The sequence below is a fragment of the Lipotes vexillifer genome, unplaced genomic scaffold, assembly GCF_000442215.2.
Source record: "Lipotes vexillifer unplaced genomic scaffold, Lipotes_vexillifer_v1.1 scaffold429, whole genome shotgun sequence".
Classification (NCBI taxonomy): Eukaryota; Metazoa; Chordata; class Mammalia; order Artiodactyla; family Lipotidae; genus Lipotes; species Lipotes vexillifer.
Window position 1 is genome coordinate 853203 of NW_006784171.1, and position 10479 is coordinate 863681.

The window sequence follows — 10479 nt, forward strand, 5'->3', positions numbered from 1 at the left end:
CTCAACTTGGGGCCCATCTATCTCCCGCCTCAGCTTAAACGACACAAATTTATTTTCTCACAAGTCTGGAGGCTGGAAGTCCAAAATCAAGGTGCCAGAAGTGCTGATTTCTCCTGAGGAAGATTTGGGGAATGTTAACAAAAGGAGAATATTACTTACTCAGAGACCTTTGAAATCTGAACTGCTGAAATCAGGAGTAGCTAGAGCCTCATCCAGGGTTAGGGGTTGTTGAGAAAGTAGAATAAACAAAATTCTGTATACTGTTCAGTGATCACTATCACAGAAAAGCTGGCCAGACTTTTGATTGGGAATTTGGAAGAGTGAAAAAACTGCTAAAGATTCTAAAGAGAGCCCTAAAAATAATCCAATTTATAAAGACTCGGCTTCTGGATTTTTTTTTTTGCGGTACATGGGCCTCTCACAGTTGTGGCCTCTCCCGTTGCAGAGAACAGGCTCCAGACGCGCAGGCTCAGCGGCCATGGCTCACAGGCCCAGCCGCTTCGTGGCGTGTGGGATCTTCCCAGAGCGGGGCACGAACTTGTGTCTCCTACATCGGCAGGCAGACTCTCAACCACTGCGCCACCAGGGAAGCCTGGCTTCTGGCTTATTTACTCCTTTGATAAATGAAGTGTCTCCTGGAATGGCTGACCCACCCATCTCCAGGAAAGCAGTGTCCTCTTGACCAGTGGTGCTTCCTTTTTTTAAATCAGGAAGAAAGCTCCCCGCACATGCTTTACTATTGTCCGTGATGGGACTTCTGCCAGTCTTACCACCCCAAACCTGTCTCCCCTTAAATCCTCCCCAGCCTCACATCATGCCCACTCCTATTTAAAATCCTGGCTTAGACCGTTGTTTCTTAAGCCTGGCTACAAGTGAGAATCACGTGAAAAAACAAAGTAAACCTAATGACTGAGCCCATGGACTCTACTTTAACGCCAAGCACGGGCTAGTGTTAGCACTTCCCCAGGTGACTCTCATGTGCAGCCAGCGTTGAAAGACTTCAATCCCGCCTCCTCTGCCCCAACCCCGCCTCCTCTGCCCCAACCCATCCACTGCACCTCCCCGACTTCGCATCCACCTCTCAAGCTCCTGCACCACATTCCACAGCGCTCCTGGCGTCACCTCACCTCTGAGTCACTTCCCGACTTCCCCAGGAAGAAAACCCTCTCTCGTCGGTGCCCCGTTATGCACTCAGCCGAATTCCATGAATGCACCTGGAGTTAGTTAACGAACTTTTCCCTGGACGCGTCTCTGCTTCTGCTGGACGGTGAGTTTGTGAATGTAGGGTTCAGTCAATAAGCGTTGCCAGAAGTAATGAAGGACAAATACAAACTACTTAGAGAACTCCATCTTCTCTCGTTTAAGCCTGCAGAATCCCTTGGGGGAATAGTTCCAAGATTGCTGGTATTCCAAAGACCCATATATTCTCCAGATTCCCCACTGCAGATCTGTCCGTGGAGATAAGTGAGAGGGGGTGGGGGAGGGAATGGCCAAGGCTTTAAAAAGGCACCTTTAGGCCCAACTGCTGGAACATACCGTCTTAGGGTCTTTGCAGTCCATTTTGGTATTCTGGAAATAACAGTAATAGAATGGCTATGTACCAGCCACTGTTCTAAGTGTGGGATCTTCCCAGAGCGGGGCACGAACTTGTGTCTCCTACATCGGCAGGCAGACTCTCAACCACTGCGCCACCAGGGAAGCCTGGCTTCTGGCTTATTTACTCCTTTGATAAATGAAGTGTCTCCTGGAATGGCTGACCCACCCATCTCCAGGAAAGCAGTGTCCTCTTGACCAGTGGTGCTTCCTTTTTTTAAATCAGGAAGAAAGCTCCCCGCACATGCTTTACTATTGTCCGTGATGGGACTTCTGCCAGTCTTACCACCCCAAACCTGTCTCCCCTTAAATCCTCCCCAGCCTCACATCATGCCCACTCCTATTTAAAATCCTGGCTTAGACCGTTGTTTCTTAAGCCTGGCTACAAGTGAGAATCACGTGAAAAAACAAAGTAAACCTAATGACTGAGCCCATGGACTCTACTTTAACGCCAAGCACGGGCTAGTGTTAGCACTTCCCCAGGTGACTCTCATGTGCAGCCAGCGTTGAAAGACTTCAATCCCGCCTCCTCTGCCCCAACCCCGCCTCCTCTGCCCCAACCCATCCACTGCACCTCCCCGACTTCGCATCCACCTCTCAAGCTCCTGCACCACATTCCACAGCGCTCCTGGCGTCACCTCACCTCTGAGTCACTTCCCGACTTCCCCAGGAAGAAAACCCTCTCTCGTCGGTGCCCCGTTATGCACTCAGCCGAATTCCATGAATGCACCTGGAGTTAGTTAACGAACTTTTCCCTGGACGCGTCTCTGCTTCTGCTGGACGGTGAGTTTGTGAATGTAGGGTTCAGTCAATAAGCGTTGCCAGAAGTAATGAAGGACAAATACAAACTACTTAGAGAACTCCATCTTCTCTCGTTTAAGCCTGCAGAATCCCTTGGGGGAATAGTTCCAAGATTGCTGGTATTCCAAAGACCCATATATTCTCCAGATTCCCCACTGCAGATCTGTCCGTGGAGATAAGTGAGAGGGGGTGGGGGAGGGAATGGCCAAGGCTTTAAAAAGGCACCTTTAGGCCCAACTGCTGGAACATACCGTCTTAGGGTCTTTGCAGTCCATTTTGGTATTCTGGAAATAACAGTAATAGAATGGCTATGTACCAGCCACTGTTCTAAGATCTTGTTTTTTCCCCAGCTTTACTGAGGTATAATTGACAGATAAAAATTGTATATATTTACAGTGTACAATGTGATGCTCTGATATATGTATACATGGTGAAATGATCCAGCTAATACATCATCTCCTATAGTTTCCTTGTGTGTGTATGTGATGAGATCGATTCTGTTAGTAAATTTCAAGTATTCAATACAGTATTATTAACTGTGGTCATTATGCTGTACATTAGATCTCCAGAACATATTTATACTGCTTGACTGAAACTTTGTACCCTTTGACCAACATCTCCCCATTTCCCCCTCTCCCCAGCCCCTGGCAACCACCATTCTACTCTCTGCTTCTATGAGCTTTATTTTTTAAGATTCTGCATATGAGTGAGATCATGCAGTATTTGTCTTTCTGTGTCTGATTTATTTTGCTTAGCATAATGGCCCCTAGGTTTATCCATGTTGTCTCAAATGACAGGATTTTTTTCTTTTTTTTTTAAGACTAAATAATGTTCCGTTGTGTATATAAACCACATTTTCTTTATCCATTCATCTGTTGATGGACATTTCAGTTTTTTCCACATCTTGGCTATTGTGATTAGTGCTGCAGTGAACATGGGAATGCTAATTCTGACTTTGGTTTTTTTTGGATATATACCAGGAAGTGGAATTGCTGGATCATATAGTAGTCCTAGTTTGTATTTTTCTGAGGAACTTTCATACTGTTTTCCACAGCTTTTGGACCATTTTGTAGTCTCACCACCTATGTGCAAGGGTTCCAATTTCTCCATATCCTCATCAACACTGTTGTTTTTCTTTTTGATAAATAGCCACTCTAACAGGTGTGAGGTGATAGGGCCCTGTGGTTCTGATTTGCATTTCCCTGATGATTAGCTAGATACTAATAATATCCTCATCTTATAGTTAAAGAAATCGACAATAAAATCTAACCTGTTTTACTTCTTATTTGCCTCAACCCTGCAGAAGAGTGAAGCTCAGGGGTCAAGCAACCCAAGGTCCCAAGGCTGGTAAGTGGAATCCAATCAGCTCTGTTACTTACTTGTTGAAATGTTGGAAGCACTGCCCTATGGATTTTAATAACCTCTTATGTCCATGAGATGCTTTGGGCTGCAAATAATAGAAAACTACCATCCAGATCCATTTAAACAATGAAGAAATGTGTTATTTTTCATAAAAAGAAATCTGCAATAGGTTTGCACTGGGCCTGATCTGCAGGTGGTGCTTCTGCTTCCTTCTCTTTCTCTGCTCTTCCCTCCACATTGGGTGGGCTTAATCCGGGGGTTGGGTCCTCTCACCAGATGGCCACAGAAATCCCCAGCATCACAGGCAGAGACGACAACAGGCTTTTCGCTCATTGATCATTTCCAAGGGGGTGGCATAGCCATGGTCAAATGGAGGAATAGAATGGGTGCTGGAGAGCCAGCTGCTGTCTCCATCACTTTTTGTTTGCAGTGCATGTTTGAATTTTCAGAATTCTTTCATGGTGCTTATTGCTTTTGATTTTCACAACAACCTATATGAAATGTGAGTTTTGGGCTGTCCTCAGTGGTAGTTTTGTATGCAGGAAAAGATTAAATTTGAATATTAATATTCAGTATCTTAAAGTACACTTTAATGTTTCCTTATGCTTTTAAGTTTAGCTTACACATTATATTCTTATAAATCTAAAAAATTTGGCAATTATTTTAAAGAGATCATTAATTAAAATGGTCCTATTTATAAGCATAATCAAATATTTTAGGACTTTTTATACTGCACCTATAAATTTAATATATATCTGATTTCATTAAATAATTGTCTGACTTAAAAAATAAAACCTTTCTTACCTGCTGGGGGGGGAGGGATAGTTAGGAAGTTTGGGATTGACATATACACATTGCTATATTTAAAATAAATAAACAACAAGGACCTACTGTTTAAAAAAACATGGAGAGGAGACAAGAGAATGGCACAGATGAGATGAGACTGGCCATGTGTTGATAATTCTTGAAGCTATAACTGATGGATTCGTGGGGATTTATTACACTTCTTCCACTTTTGTGTACGTTTGAAATTTTCCATAATAAAAAAGTTAAAATAAATAAATAAAACCTTATTGAACACTATATAATTCTCTTTTTTAATTAATTAAATTTTATTTAATTTTTGGCTGCATTGGGTCTTCATTGCTGCATGTGGGCTTTTAGTTGCAGCGAGTGGGGGCTACTCTTAGTTGCAGTGAGCGGGCTTCTCATTGCGGTGGCTTCTCTTGTTGTGGAGCACGGGCACTAGGCACGCGGGCTTCAGTAGTTGCAACTCTCAGGCTCAGTAGTTGTGGCTCGCAGGCTCTAGAGCACAGGCTCAGTAGCTGTGGCGCATGGGCCTAGTTGCTCCGCGGCATGTGGGATCTTCCCAGACCAGGGCTAGAACCCATGTCCCCTACACTGGCAGGCAGATTCTCAACCACTGCACCACCAGGGAAGCCCACATGTGTCTTTTTGAATTGTGGTTATCTCTGGGTATATGACCAGTAGTGGGATTGCTGGATCATATGGTAATTCTCTTTTTAGTTTTTTAAGGAACCTCCATACTGTTCTCCATAGTGGCTGTATCAGTTTACATTCCCACCAACAGTGCAAGAGGGTTCCCTTTACTCCACACCCTCTCCAGCATTTGTTGTTTGTAGATTTTCTGATAAAGCCCATTCTAACTGGTGTGACGTGATATCTCATTGTAGTTTTGATTTGCATTTCTCTAATAATTAGTGATGTTGAACAGCTTTTCATGTGCTTCTTGGCCATCTATATGTCTTCTTTGGAAAAATGTCCATTTAGGTCTTCTGCCCACTTTTGGATTGGGTTGTTTGTTTTTTTAATATTGAGCTGCATGAGCTATTTATGTATTTTGGAGATTAATCCTTTGTCTGTCGATTCGTTTGCAAATATTTTCTCCCATTCTGAGGGTTGTCTTTTCATCTTGTTTATGGTTTCATTTGCTGTGCAAAAGCTTTTAAGTTTCATTAGGTCCCATTTGTTTATTTTTGTTTTTATTTCCATTACTCTAGGAGGTGGATCAAAAAAGATCTTACAGTGATTTATGTCAAAGAGTGTTCTTCCTATGTTTTCCTCTAGGAGTTTTATAGTGTCCAGTCTTACATTTAGGTCTCTAATCCATTCTGAGTATATTTTTCTGTATGGTGTTAGGGAGTGTTCTAATTTCATTCTTTTACATGCAGCTGTCCAGTTTTCCCAGCACCATTTGTTGAAGAGACTGTCTTTTCTCTCTTGTATATCCTTGCCTTTGTCATGGATTAGTTGACCATAGGTGCGTGGGTTTACCTCTGGGCTTTCTATCTTGTTCCATTGGTCTATGTTTCTGTTTTTCTGCCAGTACCATATTGTCTTGATTACTGTAGTTTTGTAGTATAGTCTGAAGTCAGGGAGTCTGATTCCTCCAGCTCTGTTCTTTTCCCTCAAGACTGCTTTGGCTATTTGGCGTCTTTTGTGTCTCCATACAAATTTTAAGATTTTTTGTTCTAGTTCTGTAAAAAATACCATTGGTAATTTGATAGGGATTGCATTGAATCTGTAGATTGCTTTGGGTAGTATAGTCATTTTCACAATATTGATTCTTCCAATCCAAGAACATAGTATATCTCTCCATCTGTTGGTATCATCTTTAATTTCTTTCATCAGTGTCTTGTAGTTTTCTGCATACAGGTCTTTTGTCTCCCTAGGTAGGTTTATTCCTAGGTATTTTATTCCTTTTGTTGCAAAGGTAAATGGGAGTGATTTCTTTTTTTTGTTTGTTTCTGTTTTTGTTTTTGTTTTGTGGTACACGGGCCTCTCACTGTTGTGGCCTCTCCCGTCGCGGAGCACAGGCTCCAGACGCACAGGCTCAGTGGCCATGGCTCACAGGCCCAGCCGCTCCGCGGCATGTGGGATCTTCCTGGACTGGGGCATGAACCCGTGTCCCCTGCATCTGCAGGCGGACTCTCAACCACTGTGCCACCAGGGAAGCCCAGGACTGTTTTCTTGATTTCACTTTCAGATTTTTCATCATTAGTGTATAGGAATGCCAGAGATTTCTGTCTGGCTATTGAACTTTACCAAATTCATTGATTAGCTCTAGTAGTTTTCTGGTAGCATCTTTAGGATTCTCTGTGTATAGTATCATGTCATCTGCAAACAGTGACAGCTTTACTTCTTTTCCGATTTGGATTCCTTTTATTTCCTTTTCTTCTCTGATTGCTGTGGCTAAAACTTCCAAAACTATGTTGAATAAGAGTGGTGAGAGTGGGCAACCTTGTCTTGTTCCTGATCTTAGAGGAAATGCTTTCAGTTTTTCACCATTGAGAATGATGTTGGCTGTGGATTTGTCATATATGGCCTTTATTATGTTGAGGTAGGTTCCCTCTATGCCCACTTTCTGGAGAGTTTTTATCATAAATGGGTGTTGAATTTTGTCAAAAGCTTTTTCTGCTTCTATTGAGATGATCACATGGTTTTTATTCTTCAATTTGTTAATATGATGTATCACATTGATTGATTTGTGTATGTTGAAGAATCCTTGCATCCCTGGCATAAATCCCACTTGATCATAGTGTATAATCCTTTTAATGTGTTGTTGGATTCTGTTTGCTAGGATTTTGTTGAGGATTTTTGCTTCTATATTCATCAGTGATATTGGTCTGCAATTTTCTTTTTTTGTAGTGTCTTTGTCTGGTTTTGGTATCAGGGTGATGGTGGCCTCATAGAATGAGTTTGGGAGTATTCCTTCCTCCTCAATTTTTTGGAAGAGTTTGAGAAGGATGGCTGTTAGCTCTTCTCTAAATGTTTGATAGAATTCACCTGTGAAGCCATCTCATCCTGGACTTTTGTTTGTTGGAAGATTTTTCATCACAGTTTCAATTTCATTACTTGTGATTGGTCTGTTCATATTTTCTATTTCTTCCTGGTTTAGTCTTGGAAGGTTATACCTTTCTAAGAATTTGTCCATTTCTTCCAGGTTGTCCATTTTATTGGCATAGTGTTGCTGATAGTAGTCTCTTAGGATGCTTTGTATTTCTGCAGTGCCTGTTGTAACTCCTCCTTTTTCATTTCCAATTTTATTGATTTGAGTCCTCTCCCTCTTTTTCTTGATGAGTCTTGCTAATGGTTTATCAATTTTGTTTATCTTCTCAAAGAACCAGCTTTTAGTTTTATTGATCTTTGCTGTTGTTTTCTTTGTTTCTATTTCATTTATTTCTGCTCTGATCTTTATGATTTCTTTCCTTCTGCTAACTTTGGGTTTTGGTTGTTCTTCTTTCTCTAGTTCCTTTAGGTATGAGGTTAGATTGTTTATTTGAGATTTTTCTTGTTTCTTGAGGTAGGCTTGTATAGCTATAAACTTCCCTCTTAGAACTGCTTTTGCTGCATCCCATAGGTTTTGGATTGTTGTGTTTTCCTTGTCATTTTTCTCTAGGTATTTTTTGATTTCCTCTTTGATTTCTTCAGTGATCTCTTAGTTATTTAGTAATATAGTGTTTAGCCTCCCTGTATTTGTGTTTTTTACATTTTCTCCGCTGTAATTCATTTCTAATCTCATAGCATTGTGGTCAGAAAAGATGCTTGATATGATTTCAATTTTCTTAAATTTACTGAGGCTTGATTTGTGACCCAAGATGTGATCTATCCTGGAGAATGTTCCGTGTGCACTTGAGAAGAAAGTGTAATCTGCTGTTTTTGGATGGAATGTCCTATAAATATCAATTAACTCTATCTGGTCTATTGTGTCACTTAAAGCTTCTGTTTCCTTATTTATTTTCATTTTGGATGATTTGTCCATTGATGTAAGTGAGATGTTAAAGTCCCCCACTATTACTGTGTTACTGTCGATTTCCTCCTTTACAGCTGTTAGCAGTTGCCTTATGTATTGAGGTGCTCCTATGTTGGGTGCATATATATTTATAATTGTTATATCTTCTTCTTGGATTGATCCCTTGATCATTATGTAGTGTCCTTGTTTGTCTCTTGTAACATTCTTTATTTTAAAGTCTATTTTATCTGATATGAGTATTGCTACTCCAGCTTTCTTTTGATTTCCATTTGCATGGAATATCTTTTTCCATCCCCTCACTTTCAGTCTGTATGTGTCCCTAGGTCTGAAGTGGGTCTCTTGTAGACAGCATATATATGGGTCTTGTTTTTGTATCCATTCAGCAAGCCTGTGTCTTTTGGTTGGAGCATTTAATCCATTCACTTTTAAGGTAATTATTGATATGTATGTTCCTATGACCATTTTTTAAATTGTTTTGGGTTTGTTTTTGTAGGTCCTTTTCTTCTCTTGTGTTTCCCACTCAGAGAAGTTCCTTTAGCATTTGTTGTAGAGCTGGTTTGGTGGTGCTGAATTCTCTTAGCCTTTGCTTGTCTGTAAAGCTTTTGATTTCTCCATCAAATCAGAATGGGATCCTTTCCGGCTAGAGTAATCTTGGTTGTAGGTTCTTGCCTTTCATCACTTTAAGTATATCATGCCACTCCCTTCTGGCTTGTAGAGTTTCTGCTGAGAAATTAACTGTTAACCTTATGGGAGTCCCCTTGTATGTTATTTGTCGTTTTTCCCTTGCTGCTTTCAATAATTTTTCTTTGTCCTTTATTTTTGCCAGTTTGATTACTATGCGTCTCAGTGTGTTTCTCCTTGGGTTTATCCTGTATGGGACTCTCTGCGCTTGCTGGACTTGGGTGGCTATTTCCTTTTCCATGTTAGGGAAGTTTTTGACTATAATCTCTTCAATATCTTCTCTGGTCCTTTCTCTCTCTCTTCTCCTTCTGGGACCCCTATAATGCGAATGTTGTTGCGTTTAGTGTTGTCCCAGAGGTCTCTTAGGCTGGCTTCATTTCTTTTCATTCTTTTTTCTTTATTCTGTTCTGCAGCAGTGAATTCCACCATTCTGTCTTCCAGGTTACTTATCCGTTCTTCTGCCTCAGTTATTCTGCTATTGATTCCTTCTAGTGTAGTTTTCATTTCAGTTATTGTGTTGTTCATCTCTGTTTGTTTGTTCTTTAATTCTTCTAGGTCTTTGTTAAACATTTCTTGCATCTTCTCGATCTTTGCCTCCATTCTTTTTCCGAGGTCCTGGATCATCTTCACTATCATTATTCTGAATTCTTTTTCTGGAAGGTTGCCTATCTCCACTTCATTTAGTTGTTTTTCTGGGGTTTTATCTTGTTCCTTCATCTGGTACATAGCCCTCTGCCTTTTCATCTTGTCTCTCTGTGAATGTGGTTTTTGTTCCACAGGCTGCAGGATTGTAGTTCTTCTTGCTTCTGCTGTCTGCCCTCTGGTAGATGAGGCTATCTAAGAGGCTTGTGCAGGTTTCCTGTTGGGAGGGATTGGTGGTGGGTAGAGCTGACTGTTTCTCTGGTGAACAGAGCTCAGTAAAACTTTAATCCGCTTGACTGCTGATGGGGGGGGGGCTGGGTTCCCTCCCTGTTGGTTGTTTGGCCTGAGGCAACCCAACACTGGAGCCCACCTGGGTTCTTTGGTGGGGCTAATGGCAGACTCTGGGAGGGCTCATGCCAAGGAGTACTTCCCAGAACTGCTGCCAGTTTCTTTGTCCCCACAGTGAGCCACAGCCAGCCCCACCTCTGCAGGAGACCCTCCAACACTAGCAGGTAGGTCTGGCTCAGTCTCACTTAGGTCACTGCTCCTTTCCCTGGGTCCCAATGTGCACACTACTTTGTGTGTGCCCTCCAAGAGTGGAGTCTCTGTTTCCCCCAGTCCTGTCG